This window comes from Nerophis lumbriciformis, linkage group LG27, assembly GCF_033978685.3.
Source record: "Nerophis lumbriciformis linkage group LG27, RoL_Nlum_v2.1, whole genome shotgun sequence".
In the NCBI taxonomy this organism is placed as follows: Eukaryota; Metazoa; Chordata; class Actinopteri; order Syngnathiformes; family Syngnathidae; genus Nerophis; species Nerophis lumbriciformis.
In genome coordinates this window covers 15,803,025-15,826,888 of record NC_084574.2, presented here as the reverse complement: position 1 = coordinate 15,826,888, position 23,864 = coordinate 15,803,025, and the positions used below count along the sequence as shown (strand labels likewise).

The window sequence follows — 23,864 nt, the reverse complement described above, 5'->3', positions numbered from 1 at the left end:
GATACTTGACTAAAATCCGTGGATCTTTGTAAGGTGCTGCAGCATTGCTTGTGAATGTGACTGGATACCATCAGTTGTTGGTTAACTAAAGTGTCACCTTGAAACCGTGTGTTACCTTGGTGTGGCTGGGAATGGGGTCGGCCAAAGTATGTTCAGCCTGCAGATCACTCTTGTTTCTCTTCAAGTCGCATAAATCTTTCGCCTTTTACTAAAGATTTCCGTGGGGAGGAACAACAAGAGTAAAACTAAATTTTTAAATGTCCTGTAAAGCAGGACTTGCCTACCTGTGAAAACATTAACAATGAGTGGAGTGTGACTGTTGCAATGTTAGGTGTGCAGTTGCAACTATACAAAGGATACAGCCAGTGGTGAACATGTGGTAATGAAATGATCCGGTGTCATTTAAAATCTGTGGACCTTTGTAAGGTGCTGCAGCATTGCTTGTGAATGTCCCTGGATACCATCAGTTGTTGGTTAACTAAAGTGTCACCATGAAACCGTGTGTTACCTTGGTGTGGCCGGGAATGGGGTCGGCCAAAGTACGTTCGGCCTGCAGATCACTCTTGTTTCTCTTCAAGTCGCATAAATCTTTCGCCTTTTACTAAAGATTTCCGTGGGGAGGAACAACAAGAGTATAACTAAATTTTTGAATGCCTTGTGATAACAATGAGCATAGGTTGACTGTTGCAACAATACCAAGGGTACAGCCAGTGGTAAACATGCGGTAATGAATGGATCCGGTCTGATTTAAAACTTTTAAGTTCCTTGCCAACATTCAGGTCCTCGGTCAATTGACCAGTGCTTTTCTTTTTGAACTTTTTACAATCCACTTGATTTTATCGGGGGAAAGTAAATTTATTTGAACTGTTTTGGTTTTTCAAAATTTAAAACCGTAAAATGTGTTGAACATCAACAAAATGCACCCTGTGAGTGAAAACAGTAGTCTTGCAGATGACTTCCTCTCAGCAATTGTTAGAATGTTAAGACTATACTTTCAGGGATCATTTCTAAAGATGTTGTCTTGAGAAATGTGTTTCTAAAGTGTAAGGTTTTGCTAACCATGATGATGAGATGAGATGTTTCTTCCTGAACATGAAGCTGACATAGAATAATGATTCTGTCATGTGTTCTTTGTCATTGATGATTGTTCTTTGCTTCTTAATGAGTTTAGGAAGGAAGGAATATGTTCAGAGTGGTTACCTACATCTTTAATAAGAAAGTCTTGAAAATGTATGGCTTATTGCTAAAATGTTACTCTTTGATTAAAGCATTCTCAGTTGGATATGAGGAGACTAGTCTTCCAATGAACAGTGGCAACAAATCGTACGACCGCATGGCACTTAAAAACCCATACATGTTATAACTTGTATATTTGGAAATAGAAGAAAAACAAATTAAACTGATGCCTATTGTTTTTTGGCTAAGTACCAGAACCCGTAGTGCCCATTAAACTAAGGTGAGATGATACTTGACTAAAATCCGTGGATCTTTGTAAGGTGCTGCAGCATTGCTTGTGAATGTGACCGGATACCATCAGTTGTTGGTTAACTAAAGTGTCACCTTGAAACCGTGTGTTACCTTGGTGTGGCTGGGAATGGGGTCGGCCAAAGTATGTTCAGCCTGCAGATCACTCTTGTTTCTCTTCAAGTCGCATAAATCTTTCGCCTTTTACTAAAGATTTCCGTGGGGAGGAACAACAAGAGTAAAACTAAATTTTTAAATGTCCTGTAAAACAGGACTTGCCTACCTGTGAAAACATTAACAATGAGTGGAGTGTGACTGTTGCAATGTTAGGTGTGCAGTTGCAACTATACAAAGGATACAGCCAGTGGTGAACATGTGGTAATGAAATGATCCGGTGTCATTTAAAATCTGTGGACCTTTGTAAGGTGCTGCAGCATTGCTTGTGAATGTCCCTGGATACCGTCAGTTGTTGGTTAACTAAAGTGTCACCTTGACCGTGTGTTACCTTGGTGTGGCCGGGAATGGGGTCGGCCAAAGTACGTTGAGCCTGCAGAACACTCTTGTTTCTCTTCAAGTCGCATAAATCTTTCGCCTTTTACTAAAGATTTCCGTGGGGAGGAACAACAAGAGTATAACTAAATTTTTGAATGCCCTGTGATAACAATGAGCATAGGTTGACTGTTGCAACAGTACCAAGGGTACAGCCAGTGGTAAACATGCGGTTATGAATGGATCCGGTCTGATTTAAAACTTTTAAGTTCCTTGCCAACATTCAGGTCCTCGGTCAATTGACCAGTGCTTTTCTTTTTGAACTTTTTACAATCCACTTGATTTCATCGGGGGAAAGTAAATTTATTTGAACTGTTTTGGTTTTTCAAAATTTAAAACCGTAAAATGTGTTGAACATCAACAAAATGCACCCTGTGAGTGAAAACAGTAGTCTTGCAGATGACTTCCTCTCAGCAATTGTTAGAATGTTAAGACTATACTTTCAGGGATCATTTCTAAAGATGTTGTCTTGAGAAATGTGTTTCTAAAGTGTAAGGTTTTGCTAACCATGATGATGAGATGAGATGTTTCTTCCTGAACATGAAGCTGACATAGAATAATGATTCTGTCATGTGTTCTTTGTCATTGATGATTGTTCTTTGCTTCTTAATGAGGTTAGGAAGGAAGGAATATGTTCAGAGTGGTTACCTGCATCTTTAATAAGAAAGTCTTGAAAATGTATGGCTTATTGCTAAAATGTTACTCTTTGATTAAAGCATTCTCAGTTGGTTATGAGGAGACTAGTCTTCCAATGAACAGTGGCAACAAATCGTACGACCGCATGGCACTTAAAAACCCATTCATGTTATAACTTGTATATTTGGAAATAGAACAAAAACAAATTAAACTGATGCCTATTGTTTTTTGGCTAAGTACCAGAACCCGTAGTGCCCATTAAACTAAGGTGAGATGATACTTGACTAAAATCCGTGGATCTTTGTAAGGTGCTGCAGCATTGCTTGTGAATGTGACTGGATACCATCAGTTGTTGGTTAACTAAAGTGTCACCTTGAAACCGTGTGTTACCTTGGTGTGGCTGGGAATGGGGTCGGCCAAAGTATGTTCAGCCTGCAGATCACTCTTGTTTCTCTTCAAGTCGCATAAATCTTTCGCCTTTTACTAAAGATTTCCGTGGGGAGGAACAACAAGAGTAAAACTAAATTTTTAAATGTCCTGTAAAGCAGGACTTGCCTACCTGTGAAAACATTAACAATGAGTGGAGTGTGACTGTTGCAATGTTAGGTGTGCAGTTGCAACTATACAAAGGATACAGCCAGTGGTGAACATGTGGTAATGAAATGATCCGGTGTCATTTAAAATCTGTGGACCTTTGTAAGGTGCTGCAGCATTGCTTGTGAATGTCCCTGGATACCATCAGTTGTTGGTTAATTAAAGTGTCACCTTGAAACCGTGTGTTACCTTGCTGTGGCCGGGAATGGGGTCGGCCAAAGTACGTTGAGCCTGCAGAACACTCTTGTTTCTCTTCAAGTCGCATAAATCTTTCGCCTTTTACTAAAGATTTCCGTGGGGAGGAACAACAAGAGTATAACTAAATTTTTGAATGCCTTGTGATAACAATGAGCATAGGTTGACTGTTGCAACAATACCAAGGGTACAGCCAGTGGTAAACATGCGGTAATGAATGGATCCGGTCTGATTTAAAACTTTTAAGTTCCTTGCCAACATTCAGGTCCTCGGTCAATTGACCAGTGCTTTTCTTTTTGAACTTTTTACAATCCACTTGATTTCATCGGGGGAAAGTAAATTTATTTGAACTGTTTTGGTTTTTCAAAATTTAAAACCGTAAAATGTGTTGAACATCAACAAAATGCACCCTGTGAGTGAAAACAGTAGTCTTGCAGATGACTTCCTCTCAGCAATTGTTAGAATGTTAAGACTATACTTTCAGGGATCATTTCTAAAGATGTTGTCTTGAGAAATGTGTTTCTAAAGTGTAAGGTTTTGCTAACCATGATGATGAGATGAGATGTTTCTTCCTGAACATGAAGCTGACATAGAATAATGATTCTGTCATGTGTTCTTTGTCATTGATGATTGTTCTTTGCTTCTTAATGAGGTTAGGAAGGAAGGAATATTTTCAGAGTGGTTACCTGCATCTTTAATAAGAAAGTCTTGAAAATGTATGGCTTATTGCTAAAATGTTACTCTTTGATTAAAGCATTCTCAGTTGGTTATGAGGAGACTAGTCTTCCAATGAACAGTGGCAACAAATCGTACGACCGCATGGCACTTAAAAACCCATTCATGTTATAACTTGTATATTTGGAAATAGAACAAAAACAAATTAAACTGATGCCTATTGTTTTTTGGCTAAGTACCAGAACCCGTAGTGCCCATTAAACTAAGGTGAGATGATACTTGGCTAAAATCCGTGGATCTTTGTAAGGTGCTGCAGCATTGCTTGTGAATGTGACTGGATACCATCAGTTGTTGGTTAACTAAAGTGTCACCTTGAAACCGTGTGTTACCTTGGTGTGGCTGGGAATGGGGTCGGCCAAAGTATGTTCAGCCTGCAGATCACTCTTGTTTCTCTTCAAGTTGCATAAATCTTTCGCCTTTTACTAAAGATTTCCGTGGGGAGGAACAACAAGATTAAAACTAAATTTTTAAATGTCCTGTAAAGCAGGACTTGCCTACCTGTGAAAACATTAACAATGAGTGGAGTGTGACTGTTGCAATGTTAGGTGTGCAGTTGCAACTATACAAAGGATACAGCCAGTGGTGAACATGTGGTAATGAAATGATCCGGTGGACCTTTGTAAGGTGCTGCAGCATTGCTTGTGAATGTCCCTGGATACCATCAGTTGTTGGTTAACTAAAGTGTCACCTTGAAACCGTGTGTTACCTTGGTGTGGCCGGGAATGGGGTCGGCCAAAGTACGTTGAGCCTGCAGAACACTCTTGTTTCTCTTCAAGTCGCATAAATCTTTCGCCTTTTACTAAAGATTTCCGTGGGGAGGAACAACAAGAGTATAACTAAATTTTTGAATGCCCTGTGATAACAATGAGCATAGGTTGGCTGTTGCATCAATACCAAGGGTACAGCCAGTGGTAAACATGCGGTAATGAATGGATCCGGTCTGATTTAAAACTTTTAAGTTCCTTGCCAACATTCAGGTCCTCGGTCAATTGACCAGTGCTTTTCTTTTTGAACTTTTTACAATCCACTTGATTTCATCGGGGGAAAGTAAATTTATTTGAACTGTTTTGGTTTTTCAAAATTTAAAACCGTAAAATGTGTTGAACATCAACAAAATGCACCCTGTGAGTGAAAACAGTAGTCTTGCAGATGACTTCCTCTCAGCAATTGTTAGAATGTTAAGACTATACTTTCAGGGATCATTTCTAAAGATGTTGTCTTGAGAAATGTGTTTCTAAAGTGTAAGGTTTTGCTAACCATGATGATGAGATGAGATGTTTCTTCCTGAACATGAAGCTGACATAGAATAATGATTCTGTCATGTGTTCTTTGTCATTGATGATTGTTCTTTGCTTCTTAATGAGGTTAGGAAGGAAGGAATATGTTCAGAGTGGTTACCTGCATCTTTAATAAGAAAGTCTTGAAAATGTATGGCTTATTGCTAAAATGTTACTCTTTGATTAAAGCATTCTCAGTTGGTTATGAGGAGACTAGTCTTCCAATGAACAGTGGCAACAAATCGTACGACCGCATGGCACTTAAAAACCCATTCATGTTATAACTTGTATATTTGGAAATAGAACAAAAACAAATTAAACTGATGCCTATTGTTTTTTGGCTAAGTACCAGAACCCGTAGTGCCCATTAAACTAAGGTGAGATGATACTTGACTAAAATCCGTGGATCTTTGTAAGGTGCTGCAGCATTGCTTGTGAATGTGACTGGATACCATCAGTTGTTGGTTAACTAAAGTGTCACCTTGAAACCGTGTGTTACCTTGGTGTGGCTGGGAATGGGGTCGGCCAAAGTATGTTCAGCCTGCAGATCACTCTTGTTTCTCTTCAAGTCGCATAAATCTTTCGCCTTTTACTAAAGATTTCCGTGGGGAGGAACAACAAGAGTAAAACTAAATTTTTAAATGTCCTGTAAAGCAAGACTTGCCTACCTGTGAAAACATTAACAATGAGTGGAGTGTGACTGTTGCAACTATACAAAGGATACAGCCAGTGGTGAACATGTGGTAATGAAATGATCCGGTGTCATTTAAAATCTGTGGACCTTTGTAAGGTGCTGCAGCATTGCTTGTGAATGTCCCTGGATACCATCAGTTGTTGGTTAACTAAAGTGTCACCTTGAAACCGTGTGTTACCTTGGTGTGGCTGGGAATGGGGTCGGCCAAAGGATGTTCAGCCTGCAGATCACTCTTGTTTCTCTTCAAGTCGCATAAATCTTTCGCCTTTTACTAAAGATTTCCGTGGGGAGGAACAACAAGAGTAAAACTAAATTTTTAAATGTCCTGTAAAGCAGGACTTGCCTACCTGTGAAAACATTAACAATGAGTGGAGTGTGACTGTTGCAATGTTAGGTGTGCAGTTGCAACTATACAAAGGATACAGCCAGTGGTGAACATGTGGTAATGAAATGATCTGGTGTCATTTAAAATCTGTGGACCTTTGTAAGGTGCTGCAGCATTGCTTGTGAATGTCCCTGGATACCATCAGTTGTTGGTTAACTAAAGTGTCACCATGAAACCGTGTGTTACCTTGGTGTGGCCGGGAATGGGGTCGGCCAAAGTACGTTCGGCCTGCAGATCACTCTTGTTTCTCTTCAAGTCGCACAAATCTTTCGCCTTTTACTAAAGATTTCCGTGGGGAGGAACAACAAGAGTAAAACTAAATTTTTAAATGTCCTGTAAAGCAGGACTTGCCTACCTGTGAAAACAATAACAATGAGCATAGGTTGACTGTTGCAACAATACCAAGGGTACAGCCAGTGGTAAACATGCGGTAATGAATGGATCCGGTCTGATTTAAAACTTTTAAGTTCCTTGCCAACATTCAGGTCCTCGGTCAATTGACCAGTGCTTTTCTTTTTGAACTTTTTACAATCCACTTGATTTCAACGGGGGAAAGTATATTTATTTGAACTGTTTTGGTTTTTCAAAATTTAAAACCGTAAAATGTGTTGAACATCAACAAAATCCACCCTGTGAGTGAAAACAGTAGTCTTGCAGATGACTTCCTCTCAGCAATTGTTAGAATGTTAAGACTATACTTTCAGGGATCATTTCTAAAGATTTTGTCTTGAGAAATGTGTTTCTAAAGTGTAAGGTTTTGCTAACCATGATGATGAGATGAGATGTTTCTTCCTGAACATGAAGCTGACATAGAGTAATGATTCAGTCATGTGTTCTTTGTCATTGATGATTGTTCTTTGCTTCTTAATGAGGTTAGGAAGGAAGGAATATGTTCAGAGTGGTTACCTACATCTTTAATAAGAAAGTCTTGAAAATGTATGGCTTATTGCTAAACTGTTACTCTTTGATTAAAGCATTCTCAGTTGGATATGAGGAGACTAGTCTTCCAATGAACAGTGGCAACAAATCGTACGACCGCATGGCACTTAAAACCCATACATGTTATGACTTGTACATTTGGAAATAGAAGGAAAACAAATTAAACTGATGCCTATTGTTTTTTGGCTAAGTACCAGAACCCGTAGTGCCCATTAAACTAAGGTGAGATGATACTTGACTAAAATCCGTGGATCTTTGTAAGGTGCTGCAGCATTGCTTGTGAATGTGACTGGATACCATCAGTTGTTGGTTAACTAAAGTGTCACCTTGAAACCGTGTGTTACCTTGGTGTGGCCGGGAATGGGGTCGGCCAAAGTATGTTCAGCCTGCAGATCACTCTTGTTTCTCTTCAAGTCGCATACATCTTTTGCCTTTTACTAAAGATTTCCGTGGGGAGGAACAACGAGAGTAAAACTAATTTTTTAAATGTCCTGTAAAGCAGGACTTGCCTACCTGTGAAAACAATAACAACGAGTGGAGTGTGACTGTTGTAATGTTAGGTGTGCAGTTGCAACTATACAAAGGATACAGCCAGTGGTAAACATGTGGTAATGAAAGGATCCGGTGTCATTTGAAATCTGTGGACCTTTGTAAGGTGCTGCAGCATTGCTTGTGAATGTCCCTGGATACCATCAGTTGTTGGTTAACTAAAGTGTCACCTTGAAACCGTGTGTTACCTTGGTGTGGCTGGGAATGGGGTCGGCCAAAGTATGTTCAGCCTGCAGATCACTCTTGTTTCTCTTCAAGTCGCATAAATCTTTCGCCTTTTACTAAAGATTTCCGTGGGGAGGAACAACAAGAGTAAAACTAAATTTTTAAATGTCCTGTAAAGCAGGACTTGCCTACCTGTGAAAACATTAACAATGAGTGGAGTGTGACTGTTGCAATGTTAGGTGTGCAGTTGCAACTATACAAAGGATACAGCCAGTGGTGAACATGTGGTAATGAAATGATCCGGTGTCATTTAAAATCTGTGGACCTTTGTAAGGTGCTGCAGCATTGCTTGTGAATGTCCCTGGATACCATCAGTTGTTGGTTAACTAAAGTGTCACCTTGAAACCGTGTGTTACCTTGGTGTGGCTGGGAATGGGGTCGGCCAAAGTATGTTCAGCCTGCAGATCACTTTTGTTTCTCTTCAAGTCGCATAAATCTTTCGCCTTTTACTAAAGGTTTCCGTGGGGAGGAACAACAAGAGTAAAACTAAATTTTTAAATGTCCTGTAAAGCAGGACTTGCCTACCTGTGAAAACATTAACAATGAGTGGAGTGTGACTGTTGCAATGTTAGGTGTGCAGTTGCAACTATACAAAGGATACAGCCAGTGGTGAACATGTGGTAATGAAATGATCTGGTGTCATTTAAAATCTGTGGACCTTTGTAAGGTGCTGCAGCATTGCTTGTGAATGTCCCTGGATACCATCAGTTGTTGGTTAACTAAAGTGTCACCATGAAACCGTGTGTTACCTTGGTGTGGCCGGGAATGGGGTCGGCCAAAGTACGTTCGGCCTGCAGATCACTCTTGTTTCTCTTCAAGTCGCATAAATCTTTCGCCTTTTACTAAAGATTTCCGTGGGGAGGAACAACAAGAGTAAAACTAAATTTTTAAATGTCCTGTAAAGCAGGACTTGCCTACCTGTGAAAACAATAACAATGAGCATAGGTTGACTGTTGCAACAATACCAAGGGTACAGCCAGTGGTAAACATGCGGTAATGAATGGATCCGGTCTGATTTAAAACTTTTAAGTTCCTTGCCAACATTCAGGTCCTCGGTCAATTGACCAGTGCTTTTCTTTTTGAACTTTTTACAATCCACTTGATTTCATCGGGGGAAAGTAAATTTATTTGAACTGTTTTGGTTTTTCAAAATTTAAAACCGTAAAATGTGTTGAACATCAACAAAATGCACCCTGTGAGTGAAAACAGTAGTCTTGCAGATGACTTCCTCTCAGCAATTGTTAGAATGTTAAGACTATACTTTCAGGGATCATTTCTAAAGATTTTGTCTTGAGAAATGTGTTTCTAAAGTGTAAGGTTTTGCTAACCATGATGATGATGAGATGAGATGTTTCTTCCTGAACATGAAGCTGACATAGAATAATGATTCTGTCATGTGTTCTTTGTCATTGATGATTGTTCTTTGCCATTGATGATTGTTCTTTGCTTCTTAATGAGGTTAGGAAGGAAGGAATATGTTCAGAGTGGTTACCTACATCTTTAATAAGAAAGTCTTGAAAATGTATGGCTTATTGCTAAAATGTTACTCTTTGATTAAAGCATTCTCAGTTGGATATGAGGAGACTAGTCTTCCAATGAACAGTGGCAACAAATCGTACGACCGCATGGCACTTAAAAACCCATACATGTTATAACTTGTATATTTGGAAATAGAAGAAAAACAAATTAAACTGATGCCTATTGTTTTTTGGCTAAGTACCAGAACCCGTAGTGCCCATTAAACTAAGGTGAGATGATACTTGACTAAAATCCGTGGATCTTTGTAAGGTGCTGCAGCATTGCTTGTGAATGTGACTGGATACCATCAGTTGTTGGTTAACTAAAGTGTCACCTTGACACCGTGTGTTACCTTGGTGTGGCTGGGAATGGGGTCGGCCAAAGTACGTTCAGCCTGCAGATCATTCTTGTTTCTCTTCAAGTCGCATAAATCTTTCGCCTTTTACTAAAGATTTCCGTGGGGAGGAACAACAAGAGTAAAACTAAATTTTTAAATGTCCTGTAAAGCAGGACTTGCCTACCTGTGAAAACAATAACAACGAGTGGAGTGTGACTGTTGCAACTATACAAAGGATACAGCCAGTGGTGAACATGTGGTAATGAAATGATCCGGTGTCATTTAAAATCTGTGGACCTTTGTAAGGTGCTGCAGCATTGCTTGTGAATGTCCCTGGATACCATCAGTTGTTGGTTCACTAAAGTGTCACCTTGAAACCGTGTGTTACCTTGGTGTGGCCGGGAATGGGGTCGGCCAAAGTACGTTGAGCCTGCAGAACACTCTTGTTTCTCTTCAAGTCGCATAAATCTTTCGCCTTTTACTAAATATTTCCGTGGGGAGGAACAACAAGAGTATAACTAAATTTTTGAATGCCCTGTGAAAACAATAACAATGAGCATAGGTTGACTGTTGCAACAATACCAAGGGTACAGCCAGTGGTAAACATGCGGTAATGAATGGATCCGGTCTGATTTAAAACTTTTAAGTTCCTTGCCAACATTCAGGTCCTCGGTCAATTGACCAGTGCTTTTCTTTTTGAACTTTTTACAATCCACTTGATTTTATCGGGGGAAAGTAAATTTATTTGAACTGTTTTGGTTTTTCAAAATTTAAAACCGTAAAATGTGTTGAACATCAACAAAATGCACCCTGTGAGTGAAAACAGTAGTCTTGCAGATGACTTCCTCTCAGCAATTGTTAGAATGTTAAGACTATACTTTCAGGGATCATTTCTAAAGATGTTGTCTTGAGAAATGTGTTTCTAAAGTGTAAGGTTTTGCTAACCATGATGATGAGATGAGATGTTTCTTCCTGAACATGAAGCTGACATAGAATAATGATTCTGTCATGTGTTCTTTGTCATTGATGATTGTTCTTTGCTTCTTAATGAGTTTAGGAAGGAAGGAATATGTTCAGAGTGGTTACCTACATCTTTAATAAGAAAGTCTTGAAAATGTATGGCTTATTGCTAAAATGTTACTCTTTGATTAAAGCATTCTCAGTTGGATATGAGGAGACTAGTCTTCCAATGAACAGTGGCAACAAATCGTACGACCGCATGGCACTTAAAAACCCATACATGTTATAACTTGTATATTTGGAAATAGAAGAAAAACAAATTAAACTGATGCCTATTGTTTTTTGGCTAAGTACCAGAACCCGTAGTGCCCATTAAACTAAGGTGAGATGATACTTGACTAAAATCCGTGGATCTTTGTAAGGTGCTGCAGCATTGCTTGTGAATGTGACTGGATACCATCAGTTGTTGGTTAACTAAAGTGTCACCTTGAAACCGTGTGTTACCTTGGTGTGGCTGGGAATGGGGTCGGCCAAAGTATGTTCAGCCTGCAGATCACTCTTGTTTCTCTTCAAGTCGCATAAATCTTTCGCCTTTTACTAAAGATTTCCGTGGGGAGGAACAACAAGAGTAAAACTAAATTTTTAAATGTCCTGTAAAGCAGGACTTGCCTACCTGTGAAAACATTAACAATGAGTGGAGTGTGACTGTTGCAATGTTAGGTGTGCAGTTGCAACTATACAAAGGATACAGCCAGTGGTGAACATGTGGTAATGAAATGATCCGGTGGACCTTTGTAAGGTGCTGCAGCATTGCTTGTGAATGTCCCTGGATACCATCAGTTGTTGGTTAACTAAAGTGTCACCTTGAAACCGTGTGTTACCTTGGTGTGGCCGAGAATGGGGTCGGCCAAAGTACGTTGAGCCTGCAGAACACTCTTGTTTCTCTTCAAGTCGCATAAATCTTTCGCCTTTTACTAAAGATTTCCGTGGGGAGGAACAACAAGAGTATAACTAAATTTTTGAATGCCCTGTGATAACAATGAGCATAGGTTGGCTGTTGCATCAATACCAAGGGTACAGCCAGTGGTAAACATGCGGTAATGAATGGATCCGGTCTGATTTAAAACTTTTAAGTTCCTTGCCAACATTCAGGTCCTCGGTCAATTGACCAGTGCTTTTCTTTTTGAACTTTTTACAATCCACTTGATTTCATCGGGGGAAAGTAAATTTATTTGAACTGTTTTGGTTTTTCAAAATTTAAAACCGTAAAATGTGTTGAACATCAACAAAATGCACCCTGTGAGTGAAAACAGTAGTCTTGCAGATGACTTCCTCTCAGCAATTGTTAGAATGTTAAGACTATACTTTCAGGGATCATTTCTAAAGATGTTGTCTTGAGAAATGTGTTTCTAAAGTGTAAGGTTTTGCTAACCATGATGATGAGATGAGATGTTTCTTCCTGAACATGAAGCTGACATAGAATAATGATTCTGTCATGTGTTCTTTGTCATTGATGATTGTTCTTTGCTTCTTAATGAGGTTAGGAAGGAAGGAATATGTTCAGAGTGGTTACCTGCATCTTTAATAAGAAAGTCTTGAAAATGTATGGCTTATTGCTAAAATGTTACTCTTTGATTAAAGCATTCTCAGTTGGTTATGAGGAGACTAGTCTTCCAATGAACAGTGGCAACAAATCGTACGACCGCATGGCACTTAAAAACCCATTCATGTTATAACTTGTATATTTGGAAATAGAACAAAAACAAATTAAACTGATGCCTATTGTTTTTTGGCTAAGTACCAGAACCCGTAGTGCCCATTAAACTAAGGTGAGATGATACTTGACTAAAATCCGTGGATCTTTGTAAGGTGCTGCAGCATTGCTTGTGAATGTGACTGGATACCATCAGTTGTTGGTTAACTAAAGTGTCACCTTGAAACCGTGTGTTACCTTGGTGTGGCTGGGAATGGGGTCGGCCAAAGTATGTTCAGCCTGCAGATCACTCTTGTTTCTCTTCAAGTCGCATAAATCTTTCGCCTTTTACTAAAGATTTCCGTGGGGAGGAACAACAAGAGTAAAACTAAATTTTTAAATGTCCTGTAAAGCAGGACTTGCCTACCTGTGAAAACATTAACAATGAGTGGAGTGTGACTGTTGCAACTATACAAAGGATACAGCCAGTGGTGAACATGTGGTAATGAAATGATCCGGTGTCATTTAAAATCTGTGGACCTTTGTAAGGTGCTGCAGCATTGCTTGTGAATGTCCCTGGATACCATCAGTTGTTGGTTAACTAAAGTGTCACCATGAAACCGTGTGTTACCTTGGTGTGGCCGGGAATGGGGTCGGCCAAAGTACGTTCGGCCTGCAGATCACTCTTGTTTCTCTTCAAGTCGCATAAATCTTTCGCCTTTTACTAAAGATTTCCGTGGGGAGGAACAACAAGAGTAAAACTAAATTTTTAAATGTCCTGTAAAGCAGGACTTGCCTACCTGTGAAAACAATAACAATGAGCATAGGTTGACTGTTGCAACAATACCAAGGGTACAGCCAGTGGTAAACATGCGGTAATGAATGGATCCGGTCTGATTTAGTTCCTTGCCAACATTCAGGTCCTCGGTCAATTGACCAGTGCTTTTCTTTTTGAACTTTTTACAATCCACTTGATTTTATCGGGGGAAAGTAAATTTATTTGAACTGTTTTGGTTTTTCAAAATTTAAAACCGTAAAATGTGTTGAACATCAACAAAATGCACCCTGTGAGTGAAAACAGTAGTCTTGCAGATGACTTCCTCTCAGCAATTGTTAGAATGTTAAGACTATACTTTCAGGGATCATTTCTAAAGATGTTGTCTTGAGAAATGTGTTTCTAAAGTGTAAGGTTTTGCTAACCATGATGATGAGATGAGATGTTTCTTCCTGAACATGAAGCTGACATAGAATAATGATTCTGTCATGTGTTCTTTGTCATTGATGATTGTTCTTTGCTTCTTAATGAGTTTAGGAAGGAAGGAATATGTTCAGAGTGGTTACCTGCATCTTTAATAAGAAAGTCTTGAAAATGTATGGCTTATTGCTAAAATGTTACTCTTTGATTAAAGCATTCTCAGTTGGATATGAGGAGACTAGTCTTCCAATGAACAGTGGCAACAAATCGTACGACCGCATGGCACTTAAAAACCCATACATGTTATAACTTGTATATTTGGAAATAGAAGAAAAACAAATTAAACTGATGCCTTTTGTTTTTTGGCTAAGTACCAGAACCCGTAGTGCCCATTAAACTAAGGTGAGATGATACTTGACTAAAATCCGTGGATCTTTGTAAGGTGCTGCAGCATTGCTTGTGAATGTGACTGGATACCATCAGTTGTTGGTTAACTAAAGTGTCACCTTGAAACCGTGTGTTACCTTGGTGTGGCTGGGAATGGGGTCGGCCAAAGTATGTTCAGCCTGCAGATCACTCTTGTTTCTCTTCAAGCCGCATAAATCTTTCGCCTTTTACTAAAGATTTCCGTGGGGAGGAACAACAAGAGTAAAACTAAATTTTTAAATGTCCTGTAAAGCAGGACTTGCCTACCTGTGAAAACATTAACAATGAGTGGAGTGTGACTGTTGCAATGTTAGGTGTGCAGTTGCAACTATACAAAGGATACAGCCAGTGGTGAACATGTGGTAATGAAATGATCCGGTGTCATTTAAAATCTGTGGACCTTTGTAAGGTGCTGCAGCATTGCTTGTGAATGTCCCTGGATACCATCAGTTGTTGGTTAACTAAAGTGTCACCTTGAAACCGTGTGTTACCTTGGTGTGGCCGGGAATGGGGTCGGCCAAAGTACGTTGAGCCTGCAGAACACTCTTGTTTCTCTTCAAGTCGCATAAATCTTTCGCCTTTTACTAAAGATTTCCGTGGGGAGGAACAACAAGAGTATAACTAAATTTTTGAATGCCTTGTGATAACACTGAGCATAGGTTGACTGTTGCAACAATACCAAGGGTACAGCCAGTGGTAAACATGCGGTAATGAATGGATCCGGTCTGATTTAAAACTTTTAAGTTCCTTGCCAACATTCAGGTCCTCGGTCAATTGACCAGTGCTTTTCTTTTTGAACTTTTTACAATCCACTTGATTTCATCGGGGGAAAGTAAATTTATTTGAACTGTTTTGGTTTTTCAAAATTTAAAACCGTAAAATGTGTTGAACATCAACAAAATGCACCCTGTGAGTGAAAACAGTAGTCTTGCAGATGACTTCCTCTCAGCAATTGTTAGAATGTTAAGACTATACTTTCAGGGATAATTTCTAAAGATGTTGTCTTGAGAAATGTGTTCTAAAGTGTAAGGTTTTGCTAACCATGATGATGAGATGAGATGTTTCTTCCTGAACATGAAGCTGACATAGAATAATGATTCTGTTATGTGTTCTTTGTCATTGATGATTGTTCTTTGCTTCTTAATGAGGTTAGGAAGGAAGGAATATGTTCAGAGTGGTTACCTACATCTTTAATAAGAAAGTCTTGAAAATGTATGGCTTATTGCTAAAATGTTACTCTTTGATTAAAGCATTCTCAGTTGGATTTGAGGAGACTAGTCTTCCAATGAACAGTGGCAACAAATCGTACGACCGCATGGCACTTAAAAACCCATACATGTTATAACTTGTACATTTGGAAATAGAAGAAAAACAAATTAAACTGATGCCTATTGTTTTTTGGCAAAGTACCAGAACCCGTAGTGCCCATTAAACTAAGGTGAGATGATACTTGACTAAAATCCGTGGATCTTTGTAAGGTGCTGCAGCATTGCTTGTGAATGTGACTGGATACCATCAGTTGTTGGTTAACTAAAGTGTCACCTTGAAACCGTGTGTTACCTTGGTGTGGCCGGGAATGGGGTCGGCCAAAGTATGTTCAGCCTGCAGATCACTCTTGTTTCTCTTCAAGTCGCATAAATCTTTCGCCTTTTACTGAAGATTTCTGTGGGGAGGAACAACAAGAGTAAAACTAAATTTTTAAATGTCCTGTAAAGCAGGACTTGCCTACCTGTGAAAACATTAACAATGAGTGGAGTGTGACTGTTGCAATGTTAGGTGTGCAGTTGCAACTATACAAAGGATACAGCCAGTGGTGAACATGTGGTAATGAAATGATCCGGTGGACCTTTGTAAGGTGCTGCAGCATTGCTTGTGAATGTCCCTGGATACCATCAGTTGTTGGTTAACTAAAGTGTCACCTTGAAACCGTGTGTTACCTTGGTGTGGGAATGGGTCGCCCAAAGTACGTTCGGCCTGCAGATCACTCTTGTTTCTCTTCAAGTCGCATAAATCTTTCGCCTTTTACTAAAGATTTCCGTGGGGAGGAACAACAAGAGTAAAACTAAATTTTTAAATGTCCTGTAAAGCAGGACTTGCCTACCTGTGAAAACAATAACAATGAGCATAGGTTGACTGTTGCAACAATACCAAGGGTACAGCCAGTGGTAAACATGCGGTAATGAATGGATCCGGTCTGATTTGAAACTTTTAAGTTCCTTGCCAACATTCAGGTCCTCGGTCAATTGACCAGTGCTTTTCTTTTTGAACTTTTTACAATCCACTTGATTTCATCGGGGGAAAGTAAATTTATTTGAACTGTTTTGGTTTTCCAAAATTTAAAACCGTAAAATGTGTTGAACATCAACAAAATGCACCCTGTGAGTGAACACAGTAGTCTTGCAGATGACTTCCTCTCAGCAATTGTTAGAATGTTAAGACTATACTTTCAGGGATCATTTCTAAAGATGTTGTCTTGAGAAATGTGTTTCTAAAGTGTAAGGTTTTGCTAACCATGATGATGAGATGAGATGTTTCTTCCTGAACATGAAGCTGACATAGAATAATGATTCTGTCATGTGTTCTTTGTCATTGATGATTGTTCTTTGCTTCTTAATGAGGTTAGGAAGGAAGGAATATGTTCAGAGTGGTTACCTACATCTTTAATAAGAAAGTCTTGAAAATGTATGGCTTATTGCTAAAATGTTACTCTTTGATTAAAGCATTCTCAGTTGGATTTGAGGAGACTAGTCTTCCAATGAACAGTGGCAACAAATCGTACGACCGCATGGCACTTAAAAACCCATACATGTTATAACTTGTACATTTGGAAATAGAAGAAAAACAAATTAAACTGATACCTATTGTTTTTTGGCTAAGTACCAGAACCCGTAGTGCCCATTAAACTAAGGTGAGATGATACTTGACTAAAATCCGTGGATCTTTGTAAGGTGCTGCAGCATTGCTTGTGAATGTGACTGGATACCATCAGTTGTTGGTTAACTAAAGTGTCACCTTGAAACCGTGTGTTACCTTGGTGTGGCCGGGAATAGGGTCGGCCAAAGTATGTTCAGCCTGCAGATCACTCTTGTTTCTCTTCAAGTCGCATAAATCTTTCGCCTTTTACTAAAGATTTCCGTGGGGAGGAACAACAAGAGTAAAACTAAATTTTTGAATGCCCTGTAAAGCAGGACTTGCCTACCTGTGAAAACAATAACAATGAGTGGAGTGTGACCGTTGTAATGTTAGGTGTGCAGTTGTACCTATACAAAGGATACAGCCAGTGGTAAATATGTGGTAATGAAAGGATCCGGTGTCATTTGAAATCTGTGGACCTTTGTAAGGTGCTGCAGCATTGCTTGTGAATGTCCCTGGATACCATCAGTTGTTGGTTAACTAAAGTGTCACCTTGAAACCGTGTGTTACCTTGGTGTGGCCGGAAATGGGGTCGGCCAAAGTACGTTCGGCCTGCAGATCACTCTTGTTTCTCTTCAAGTCGCGTAAATCTTTCGCCTTTTACTAAAGATTTCCGTGGGGAGGAACAACAAGAGTAAAACTAAATTTTTAAATGTCCTCTAAAGCAGGACTTGCCTACCTGTGAAAACAATAACAATGAGCATAGGTTGACTGTTGCAACAATACCAAGGGTACAGCCAGTGGTAAACATGCGGTAATGAATGGATCCGGTCTGATTTAAAACTTTTAAGTTCCTTGCCAACATTCAGGTCCTCGGTCAATTGACCAGTGCTTTTCTTTTTGAACTTTTTACAATCCACTTGATTTCAACGGGGGAAAGTATATTTATTTGAACTGTTTTGGTTTTTCAAAATTTAAAACCGTAAAATGTGTTGAACATCAACAAAATCCACCCTGTGAGTGAAAACAGTAGTCTTGCAGATGACTTCCTCTCAGCAATTGTTAGAATGTTAAGACTATACTTTCAGGGATCATTTCTAAAGATTTTGTCTTGAGAAATGTGTTTCTAAAGTGTAAGGTTTTGCTAACCATGATGATGAGATGAGATGTTTCTTCCTGAACATGAAGCTGACATAGAATAATGATTCAGTCATGTGTTCTTTGTCATTGATGATTGTTCTTTGCTTCTTAATGAGGTTAGGAAGGAAGGAATATGTTCAGAGTGGTTACCTACATCTTTAATAAGAAAGTCTTGAAAATGTATGGCTTATTGCTAAACTGTTACTCTTTGATTAAAGCATTCTCAGTTGGATATGAGGAGACTAGTCTTCCAATGAACAGTGGCAACAAATCGTACGACCGCATGGCACTTAAAACCCATACATGTTATGACTTGTACATTTGGAAATAGAAGGAAAACAAATTAAACTGATGCCTATTGTTTTTTGGCTAAGTACCAGAACCCGTAGTGCCCATTAAACTAAGGTGAGATGATACTTGACTAAAATCCGTGGATCTTTGTAAGGTGCTGCAGCATTGCTTGTGAATGTGACTGGATACCATCAGTTGTTGGTTAACTAAAGTGTCACCTTGAAACCGTGTGTTACCTTGGTGTGGCCGGGAATGGGGTCGGCCAAAGTATGTTCAGCCTGCAGATCACTCTTGTTTCTCTTCAAGTCGCATACATCTTTCGCCTTTTACTAAAGATTTCCGTGGGGAGGAGCAACAAGAGTAAAACTAATTTTTTAAATGTCCTGTAAAGCAGGACTTGCCTACCTGTGAAAACAATAACAACGAGTGGAGTGTGACTGTTGTAATGTTAGGTGTGCAGTTGCAACTATACAAAGGATACAGCCAGTGGTAAACATGTGGTAATGAAAGGATCCGGTGTCATTTGAAATCTGTGGACCTTTGTAAGGTGCTGCAGCATTGCTTGTGAATGTCCCTGGATACCATCAGTTGTTGGTTAACTAAAGTGTCACCTTGAAACCGTGTGTTACCTTGGTGTGGCTGGGAATGGGGTCGGCCAAAGTATGTTCAGCCTGCAGATCACTCTTGTTTCTCTTCAAGTCGCATAAATCTTTCGCCTTTTACTAAAGATTTCCGTGGGGAGGAACAACAAGAGTAAAACTAAATTTTTAAATGTCCTGTAAAGCAGGACTTGCCTACCTGTGAAAACATTAACAATGAGTGGAGTGTGACTGTTGCAATGTTAGGTGTGCAGTTGCAACTATACAAAGGATACAGCCAGTGGTGAACATGTGGTAATGAAATGATCCGGTGTCATTTAAAATCTGTGGACCTTTGTAAGGTGCTGCAGCATTGCTTGTGAATGTCCCTGGATACCATCAGTTGTTGGTTAACTAAAGTGTCACCTTGAAACCGTGTGTTACCTTGGTGTGGCTGGGAATGGGGTCGGCCAAAGTATGTTCAGCCTGCAGATCACTCTTGTTTCTCTTCAAGTCGCATAAATCTTTCGCCTTTTACTAAAGATTTCCGTGGGGAGGAACAACAAGAGTAAAACTAAATTTTTAAATGTCCTGTAAAGCAGGACTTGCCTACCTGTGAAAACATTAACAATGAGTGGAGTGTGACTGTTGCAATGTTAGGTGTGCAGTTGCAACTATACAAAGGATACAGCCAGTGGTGAACATGTGGTAATGAAATGATCCGGTGTCATTTAAAATCTGTGGACCTTTGTAAGGTGCTGCAGCATTGCTTGTGAATGTCCCTGGATACCATCAGTTGTTGGTTAACTAAAGTGTCACCATGAAACCGTGTGTTACCTTGGTGTGGCCGGGAATGGGGTCGGCCAAAGTACGTTCGGCCTGCAGATCACTCTTGTTTCTCTTCAAGTCGCATAAATCTTTCGCCTTTTACTAAAGATTTCCGTGGGGAGGAACAACAAGAGTAAAACTAAATTTTTAAATGTCCTGTAAAGCAGGACTTGCCTACCTGTGAAAACAATAACAATGAGCATAGGTTGACTGTTGCAACAATACCAAGGGTACAGCCAGTGGTAAACATGCGGTAATGAATGGATCCGGTCTGATTTAAAACTTTTAAGTTCCTTGCCAACATTCAGGTCCTCGGTCAATTGACCAGTGCTTTTCTTTTTGAACTTTTTACAATCCACTTGATTTCATCGGGGGAAAGTAAATTTATTTGAACTGTTTTGGTTTTTCAAAATTTAAAACCGTAAAATGTGTTGAACATCAACAAAATGCACCCTGTGAGTGAAAACAGTAGTCTTGCAGATGACTTCCTCTCAGCAATTGTTAGAATGTTAAGACTATACTTTCAGGGATCATTTCTAAAGATTTTGTCTTGAGAAATGTGTTTCTAAAGTGTAAGGTTTTGCTAACCATGATGATGATGAGATGAGATGTTTCTTCCTGAACATGAAGCTGACATAGAATAATGATTCTGTCATGTGTTCTTTGTCATTGATGATTGTTCTTTGCCATTGATGATTGTTCTTTGCTTCTTAATGAGGTTAGGAAGGAAGGAATATGTTCAGAGTGGTTACCTACATCTTTAATAAGAAAGTTTTGAAAATGTATGGCTTATTGCTAAAATGTTACTCTTTGATTAAAGCATTCTCAGTTGGATATGAGGAGACTAGTCTTCCAATGAACAGTGGCAACAAATCATACGACCGCATGGCACTTAAAAACCCGTACATGTTATAACTTGTATATTTGGAAATAGAAGAAAAACAAATTAAACTGATGCCTATTGTTTTTTGGCTAAGTACCAGAACCCGTAGTGCCCATTAAACTAAGGTGAGATGATACTTGACTAAAATCCGTGGATCTTTGTAAGGTGCTGCAGCATTGCTTGTGAATGTGACTGGATACCATCAGTTGTTGGTTAACTAAAGTGTCACCTTGACACCGTGTGTTACCTTGGTGTGGCTGGGAATGGGGTCGGCCAAAGTACGTTCAGCCTGCAGATCATTCTTGTTTCTCTTCAAGTCGCATAAATCTTTCGCCTTTTACTAAAGATTTCCGTGGGGAGGAACAACAAGAGTAAAACTAAATTTTTAAATGTCCTGTAAAGCAGGACTTGCCTACCTGTGAAAACAATAACAACGAGTGGAGTGTGACTGTTGCAACTATACAAAGGATACAGCCAGTGGTGAACATGTGGTAATGAAATGATCCGGTGTCATTTAAAATCTGTGGACCTTTGTAAGGTGCTGCAGCATTGCTTGTGAATGTCCCTGGATACCATCAGTTGTTGGTTCACTAAAGTGTCACCTTGAAACCGTGTGTTACCTTGGTGTGGCCGGGAATGGGGTCGGCCAAAGTACGTTGAGCCTGCAGAACACTCTTGTTTCTCTTCAAGTCGCATAAATCTTTCGCCTTTTACTAAATATTTCCGTGGGGAGGAACAACAAGAGTATAACTAAATTTTTGAATGCCCTGTGAAAACAATAACAATGAGCATAGGTTGACTGTTGCAACAATACCAAGGGTACAGCCAGTGGTAAACATGCGGTAATGAATGGATCCGGTCTGATTTAAAACTTTTAAGTTCCTTGCCAACATTCAGGTCCTCGGTCAATTGACCAGTGCTTTTCTTTTTGAACTTTTTACAATCCACTTGATTTTATCGGGGGAAAGTAAATTTATTTGAACTGTTTTGGTTTTTCAAAATTTAAAACCGTAAAATGTGTTGAACATCAACAAAATGCACCCTGTGAGTGAAAACAGTAGTCTTGCAGATGACTTCCTCTCAGCAATTGTTAGAATGTTAAGACTATACTTTCAGGGATCATTTCCAAAGATGTTGTCTTGAGAAATGTGTTTCTAAAGTGTAAGGTTTTGCTAACCATGATGATGAGATGAGATGTTTCTTCCTGAACATGAAGCTGACATAGAATAATGATTCTGTCATGTGTTCTTTGTCATTGATGATTGTTCTTTGCTTCTTAATGAGTTTAGGAAGGAAGGAATATGTTCAGAGTGGTTACCTACATCTTTAATAAGAGAGTCTTGAAAATGTATGGCTTATTGCTAAAATGTTACTCTTTGATTAAAGCATTCTCAGCTGGATATGAGGAGACTAGTCTTCCAATGAACAGTGGCAACAAATCGTACGACCGCATGGCACTTAAAAACCCATACATGTTATAACTTGTATATTTGGAAATAGAAGAAAAACAAATTAAACTGATGCCTATTGTTTTTTGGCTAAGTACCAGAACCCGTAGTGCCCATTAAACTAAGGTGAGATGATACTTGACTAAAATCCGTGGATCTTTGTAAGGTGCTGCAGCATTGCTTGTGAATGTGACTGGATACCATCAGTTGTTGGTTAACTAAAGTGTCACCTTGAAACCGTGTGTTACCTTGGTGTGGCTGGGAATGGGGTCGGCCAAAGTATGTTCAGCCTGCAGATCACTCTTGTTTCTCTTCAAGTCGCATAAATCTTTCGCCTTTTACTAAAGATTTCCGTGGGGAGGAACAACAAGAGTAAAAGTAAATTTTTAAATGTCCTGTAAAGCAGGACTTGCCTACCTGTGAAAACATTAACAATGAGTGGAGTGTGACTGTTGCAATGTTAGGTGTGCAGTTGCAACTATACAAAGGATACAGCCAGTGGTGAACATGTGGTAATGAAATGATCCGGTGCCATTTAAAATCTGTGGACCTTTGTAAGGTGCTGCAGCATTGCTTGTGAATGTCCCTGGATACCATCAGTTGTTGGTTAACTAAAGTGTCACCTTGAAACCGTGTGTTACCTTGGTGTGGCCGGGAATGGGGTCGGCCAAAGTACGTCGAGCCTGCAGAACACTCTTGTTTCTCTTCAAGTCGCATAAATCTTTCGCCTTTTACTAAAGATTTCCGTGGGGAGGAACAACAAGAGTATAACTAAATTTTTGAATGCCTTGTGATAACAATGAGCATAGGTTGACTGTTGCAACAATACCAAGGGTACAGCCAGTGGTAAACATGCGGTAATGAATGGATCCGGTCTGATTTAAAACTTTTAAGTTCCTTGCCAACATTCAGGTCCTCGGTCAATTGACCAGTGCTTTTCTTTTTGAACTTTTTACAATCCACTTGATTTCATCGGGGGAAAGTAAATTTATTTGAACTGTTTTGGTTTTTCAAAATTTAAAACCGTAAAATGTGTTGAACATCAACAAAATGCACCCTGTGAGTGAAAACAGTAGTCTTGCAGATGACTTCCTCTCAACAATTGTTAGAATGTTAAGACTATACTTTCAGGGATCATTTCTAAAGATGTTGTCTTGAGAAATGTGTTTCTAAAGTGTAAGGTTTTGCTAACCATGATGATGAGATGAGATGTTTCTTCCTGAACATGAAGCTGACATAGAATAATGATTCTGTCATGTGTTCTTTGTCATTGATGATTGTTCTTTGCTTCTTAATGAGGTTAGGAAGGAAGGAATATGTTCAGAGTGGTTACCTGCATCTTTGATAAGAAAGTCTTGAAAATGTATGGCTTATTGCTAAAATGTTACTCTTTGATTAAAGCATTCTCAGTTGGTTATGAGGAGACTAGTCTTCCAATGAACAGTGGCAACAAATCGTACGACCGCATGGCA

General features: G+C 39.4%; 48 non-coding genes and 2 pseudogenes across 48 annotated transcripts; all 50 read left to right on the top strand.

Annotated features, from left to right (window-relative positions):
• The first annotated feature begins 164 nt into the window (after nucleotides 1-164).
• LOC140680029 (U5 spliceosomal RNA) lies at nucleotides 165-277 on the top strand. Its single transcript, XR_012051321.1, has one exon. It is a non-coding gene; the product is annotated as a U5 spliceosomal RNA (small nuclear RNA).
• A 280-nt stretch (nucleotides 278-557) lies between these two features.
• On the top strand, nucleotides 558-671 carry LOC140680066 (U5 spliceosomal RNA). Its single transcript, XR_012051358.1, has one exon. It is a non-coding gene; the product is annotated as a U5 spliceosomal RNA (small nuclear RNA).
• Nucleotides 672-982: 311 nt separating this feature from the next.
• LOC133570308 (small nucleolar RNA U3) lies at nucleotides 983-1,197 on the top strand. Its single transcript, XR_009810085.2, has one exon. It is a non-coding gene; the product is annotated as a small nucleolar RNA U3 (small nucleolar RNA).
• Nucleotides 1,198-1,627: 430 nt separating this feature from the next.
• LOC140680009 (U5 spliceosomal RNA) lies at nucleotides 1,628-1,740 on the top strand. Its single transcript, XR_012051301.1, has one exon. It is a non-coding gene; the product is annotated as a U5 spliceosomal RNA (small nuclear RNA).
• A 278-nt stretch (nucleotides 1,741-2,018) lies between these two features.
• LOC140680085 (U5 spliceosomal RNA) lies at nucleotides 2,019-2,132 on the top strand. The gene has a single exon (XR_012051376.1). It is a non-coding gene; the product is annotated as a U5 spliceosomal RNA (small nuclear RNA).
• A 311-nt stretch (nucleotides 2,133-2,443) lies between these two features.
• LOC140680111 (small nucleolar RNA U3) lies at nucleotides 2,444-2,658 on the top strand. Its single transcript, XR_012051402.1, has one exon. It is a non-coding gene; the product is annotated as a small nucleolar RNA U3 (small nucleolar RNA).
• Nucleotides 2,659-3,088: 430 nt separating this feature from the next.
• On the top strand, nucleotides 3,089-3,201 carry LOC140680028 (U5 spliceosomal RNA). Its single transcript, XR_012051320.1, has one exon. It is a non-coding gene; the product is annotated as a U5 spliceosomal RNA (small nuclear RNA).
• Nucleotides 3,202-3,481: 280 nt separating this feature from the next.
• Nucleotides 3,482-3,595, top strand: LOC140680061 (U5 spliceosomal RNA). Its single transcript, XR_012051353.1, has one exon. It is a non-coding gene; the product is annotated as a U5 spliceosomal RNA (small nuclear RNA).
• Nucleotides 3,596-3,906: 311 nt separating this feature from the next.
• Nucleotides 3,907-4,121, top strand: LOC140679977 (small nucleolar RNA U3). The gene has a single exon (XR_012051271.1). It is a non-coding gene; the product is annotated as a small nucleolar RNA U3 (small nucleolar RNA).
• Nucleotides 4,122-4,553: 432 nt separating this feature from the next.
• LOC140680050 (U5 spliceosomal RNA) lies at nucleotides 4,554-4,664 on the top strand. Its single transcript, XR_012051342.1, has one exon. It is a non-coding gene; the product is annotated as a U5 spliceosomal RNA (small nuclear RNA).
• A 264-nt stretch (nucleotides 4,665-4,928) lies between these two features.
• On the top strand, nucleotides 4,929-5,042 carry LOC133570319 (U5 spliceosomal RNA). Its single transcript, XR_009810095.2, has one exon. It is a non-coding gene; the product is annotated as a U5 spliceosomal RNA (small nuclear RNA).
• A 311-nt stretch (nucleotides 5,043-5,353) lies between these two features.
• On the top strand, nucleotides 5,354-5,568 carry LOC133570312 (small nucleolar RNA U3). The gene has a single exon (XR_009810089.2). It is a non-coding gene; the product is annotated as a small nucleolar RNA U3 (small nucleolar RNA).
• Nucleotides 5,569-5,998: 430 nt separating this feature from the next.
• Nucleotides 5,999-6,111, top strand: LOC133570379 (U5 spliceosomal RNA). Its single transcript, XR_009810150.2, has one exon. It is a non-coding gene; the product is annotated as a U5 spliceosomal RNA (small nuclear RNA).
• Nucleotides 6,112-6,371: 260 nt separating this feature from the next.
• LOC140680027 (U5 spliceosomal RNA) lies at nucleotides 6,372-6,484 on the top strand. The gene has a single exon (XR_012051319.1). It is a non-coding gene; the product is annotated as a U5 spliceosomal RNA (small nuclear RNA).
• A 280-nt stretch (nucleotides 6,485-6,764) lies between these two features.
• LOC133570384 (U5 spliceosomal RNA) lies at nucleotides 6,765-6,877 on the top strand. The gene has a single exon (XR_009810154.2). It is a non-coding gene; the product is annotated as a U5 spliceosomal RNA (small nuclear RNA).
• Nucleotides 6,878-7,217: 340 nt separating this feature from the next.
• On the top strand, nucleotides 7,218-7,432 carry LOC133570442 (small nucleolar RNA U3). Its single transcript, XR_009810209.2, has one exon. It is a non-coding gene; the product is annotated as a small nucleolar RNA U3 (small nucleolar RNA).
• A 431-nt stretch (nucleotides 7,433-7,863) lies between these two features.
• On the top strand, nucleotides 7,864-7,975 carry LOC133570339 (U5 spliceosomal RNA). Its single transcript, XR_009810113.2, has one exon. It is a non-coding gene; the product is annotated as a U5 spliceosomal RNA (small nuclear RNA).
• A 279-nt stretch (nucleotides 7,976-8,254) lies between these two features.
• On the top strand, nucleotides 8,255-8,367 carry LOC133570389 (U5 spliceosomal RNA). The gene has a single exon (XR_009810159.2). It is a non-coding gene; the product is annotated as a U5 spliceosomal RNA (small nuclear RNA).
• Nucleotides 8,368-8,647: 280 nt separating this feature from the next.
• LOC140680073 (U5 spliceosomal RNA) lies at nucleotides 8,648-8,760 on the top strand. Its single transcript, XR_012051364.1, has one exon. It is a non-coding gene; the product is annotated as a U5 spliceosomal RNA (small nuclear RNA).
• Nucleotides 8,761-9,040: 280 nt separating this feature from the next.
• LOC140680026 (U5 spliceosomal RNA) lies at nucleotides 9,041-9,153 on the top strand. Its single transcript, XR_012051318.1, has one exon. It is a non-coding gene; the product is annotated as a U5 spliceosomal RNA (small nuclear RNA).
• A 340-nt stretch (nucleotides 9,154-9,493) lies between these two features.
• Nucleotides 9,494-9,731, top strand: LOC140679999 (small nucleolar RNA U3; annotated as a pseudogene).
• A 432-nt stretch (nucleotides 9,732-10,163) lies between these two features.
• LOC140680040 (U5 spliceosomal RNA) lies at nucleotides 10,164-10,274 on the top strand. Its single transcript, XR_012051332.1, has one exon. It is a non-coding gene; the product is annotated as a U5 spliceosomal RNA (small nuclear RNA).
• A 260-nt stretch (nucleotides 10,275-10,534) lies between these two features.
• LOC140680097 (U5 spliceosomal RNA) lies at nucleotides 10,535-10,651 on the top strand. The gene has a single exon (XR_012051388.1). It is a non-coding gene; the product is annotated as a U5 spliceosomal RNA (small nuclear RNA).
• A 314-nt stretch (nucleotides 10,652-10,965) lies between these two features.
• Nucleotides 10,966-11,180, top strand: LOC140679981 (small nucleolar RNA U3). Its single transcript, XR_012051275.1, has one exon. It is a non-coding gene; the product is annotated as a small nucleolar RNA U3 (small nucleolar RNA).
• A 430-nt stretch (nucleotides 11,181-11,610) lies between these two features.
• LOC140680025 (U5 spliceosomal RNA) lies at nucleotides 11,611-11,723 on the top strand. The gene has a single exon (XR_012051317.1). It is a non-coding gene; the product is annotated as a U5 spliceosomal RNA (small nuclear RNA).
• A 264-nt stretch (nucleotides 11,724-11,987) lies between these two features.
• LOC140680084 (U5 spliceosomal RNA) lies at nucleotides 11,988-12,101 on the top strand. The gene has a single exon (XR_012051375.1). It is a non-coding gene; the product is annotated as a U5 spliceosomal RNA (small nuclear RNA).
• A 311-nt stretch (nucleotides 12,102-12,412) lies between these two features.
• On the top strand, nucleotides 12,413-12,627 carry LOC140680110 (small nucleolar RNA U3). Its single transcript, XR_012051401.1, has one exon. It is a non-coding gene; the product is annotated as a small nucleolar RNA U3 (small nucleolar RNA).
• A 430-nt stretch (nucleotides 12,628-13,057) lies between these two features.
• Nucleotides 13,058-13,170, top strand: LOC140680024 (U5 spliceosomal RNA). The gene has a single exon (XR_012051316.1). It is a non-coding gene; the product is annotated as a U5 spliceosomal RNA (small nuclear RNA).
• A 260-nt stretch (nucleotides 13,171-13,430) lies between these two features.
• On the top strand, nucleotides 13,431-13,543 carry LOC140680023 (U5 spliceosomal RNA). The gene has a single exon (XR_012051315.1). It is a non-coding gene; the product is annotated as a U5 spliceosomal RNA (small nuclear RNA).
• Nucleotides 13,544-13,873: 330 nt separating this feature from the next.
• On the top strand, nucleotides 13,874-14,088 carry LOC140679980 (small nucleolar RNA U3). Its single transcript, XR_012051274.1, has one exon. It is a non-coding gene; the product is annotated as a small nucleolar RNA U3 (small nucleolar RNA).
• Nucleotides 14,089-14,518: 430 nt separating this feature from the next.
• Nucleotides 14,519-14,631, top strand: LOC140680044 (U5 spliceosomal RNA). Its single transcript, XR_012051336.1, has one exon. It is a non-coding gene; the product is annotated as a U5 spliceosomal RNA (small nuclear RNA).
• Nucleotides 14,632-14,911: 280 nt separating this feature from the next.
• LOC133570392 (U5 spliceosomal RNA) lies at nucleotides 14,912-15,025 on the top strand. Its single transcript, XR_009810161.2, has one exon. It is a non-coding gene; the product is annotated as a U5 spliceosomal RNA (small nuclear RNA).
• A 311-nt stretch (nucleotides 15,026-15,336) lies between these two features.
• On the top strand, nucleotides 15,337-15,550 carry LOC140679995 (small nucleolar RNA U3). Its single transcript, XR_012051289.1, has one exon. It is a non-coding gene; the product is annotated as a small nucleolar RNA U3 (small nucleolar RNA).
• Nucleotides 15,551-15,980: 430 nt separating this feature from the next.
• Nucleotides 15,981-16,093, top strand: LOC140680094 (U5 spliceosomal RNA). Its single transcript, XR_012051385.1, has one exon. It is a non-coding gene; the product is annotated as a U5 spliceosomal RNA (small nuclear RNA).
• Nucleotides 16,094-16,352: 259 nt separating this feature from the next.
• LOC140680022 (U5 spliceosomal RNA) lies at nucleotides 16,353-16,465 on the top strand. The gene has a single exon (XR_012051314.1). It is a non-coding gene; the product is annotated as a U5 spliceosomal RNA (small nuclear RNA).
• Nucleotides 16,466-16,805: 340 nt separating this feature from the next.
• Nucleotides 16,806-17,020, top strand: LOC140680109 (small nucleolar RNA U3). The gene has a single exon (XR_012051400.1). It is a non-coding gene; the product is annotated as a small nucleolar RNA U3 (small nucleolar RNA).
• A 430-nt stretch (nucleotides 17,021-17,450) lies between these two features.
• On the top strand, nucleotides 17,451-17,563 carry LOC140680005 (U5 spliceosomal RNA). The gene has a single exon (XR_012051297.1). It is a non-coding gene; the product is annotated as a U5 spliceosomal RNA (small nuclear RNA).
• Nucleotides 17,564-17,845: 282 nt separating this feature from the next.
• On the top strand, nucleotides 17,846-17,957 carry LOC140680075 (U5 spliceosomal RNA). The gene has a single exon (XR_012051366.1). It is a non-coding gene; the product is annotated as a U5 spliceosomal RNA (small nuclear RNA).
• A 339-nt stretch (nucleotides 17,958-18,296) lies between these two features.
• Nucleotides 18,297-18,511, top strand: LOC140680101 (small nucleolar RNA U3). The gene has a single exon (XR_012051392.1). It is a non-coding gene; the product is annotated as a small nucleolar RNA U3 (small nucleolar RNA).
• Nucleotides 18,512-18,942: 431 nt separating this feature from the next.
• On the top strand, nucleotides 18,943-19,054 carry LOC140680090 (U5 spliceosomal RNA). The gene has a single exon (XR_012051381.1). It is a non-coding gene; the product is annotated as a U5 spliceosomal RNA (small nuclear RNA).
• A 279-nt stretch (nucleotides 19,055-19,333) lies between these two features.
• Nucleotides 19,334-19,446, top strand: LOC140680021 (U5 spliceosomal RNA). The gene has a single exon (XR_012051313.1). It is a non-coding gene; the product is annotated as a U5 spliceosomal RNA (small nuclear RNA).
• A 280-nt stretch (nucleotides 19,447-19,726) lies between these two features.
• LOC133570374 (U5 spliceosomal RNA) lies at nucleotides 19,727-19,839 on the top strand. The gene has a single exon (XR_009810146.2). It is a non-coding gene; the product is annotated as a U5 spliceosomal RNA (small nuclear RNA).
• A 280-nt stretch (nucleotides 19,840-20,119) lies between these two features.
• LOC140680020 (U5 spliceosomal RNA) lies at nucleotides 20,120-20,232 on the top strand. Its single transcript, XR_012051312.1, has one exon. It is a non-coding gene; the product is annotated as a U5 spliceosomal RNA (small nuclear RNA).
• Nucleotides 20,233-20,572: 340 nt separating this feature from the next.
• On the top strand, nucleotides 20,573-20,810 carry LOC140679998 (small nucleolar RNA U3; annotated as a pseudogene).
• Nucleotides 20,811-21,242: 432 nt separating this feature from the next.
• On the top strand, nucleotides 21,243-21,353 carry LOC140680039 (U5 spliceosomal RNA). Its single transcript, XR_012051331.1, has one exon. It is a non-coding gene; the product is annotated as a U5 spliceosomal RNA (small nuclear RNA).
• A 260-nt stretch (nucleotides 21,354-21,613) lies between these two features.
• Nucleotides 21,614-21,730, top strand: LOC140680095 (U5 spliceosomal RNA). The gene has a single exon (XR_012051386.1). It is a non-coding gene; the product is annotated as a U5 spliceosomal RNA (small nuclear RNA).
• A 314-nt stretch (nucleotides 21,731-22,044) lies between these two features.
• LOC140679988 (small nucleolar RNA U3) lies at nucleotides 22,045-22,259 on the top strand. The gene has a single exon (XR_012051282.1). It is a non-coding gene; the product is annotated as a small nucleolar RNA U3 (small nucleolar RNA).
• A 430-nt stretch (nucleotides 22,260-22,689) lies between these two features.
• On the top strand, nucleotides 22,690-22,802 carry LOC140680047 (U5 spliceosomal RNA). Its single transcript, XR_012051339.1, has one exon. It is a non-coding gene; the product is annotated as a U5 spliceosomal RNA (small nuclear RNA).
• A 280-nt stretch (nucleotides 22,803-23,082) lies between these two features.
• LOC140680060 (U5 spliceosomal RNA) lies at nucleotides 23,083-23,196 on the top strand. Its single transcript, XR_012051352.1, has one exon. It is a non-coding gene; the product is annotated as a U5 spliceosomal RNA (small nuclear RNA).
• A 311-nt stretch (nucleotides 23,197-23,507) lies between these two features.
• On the top strand, nucleotides 23,508-23,722 carry LOC140680108 (small nucleolar RNA U3). The gene has a single exon (XR_012051399.1). It is a non-coding gene; the product is annotated as a small nucleolar RNA U3 (small nucleolar RNA).
• The last annotated feature ends 142 nt before the right edge of the window (nucleotides 23,723-23,864 follow it).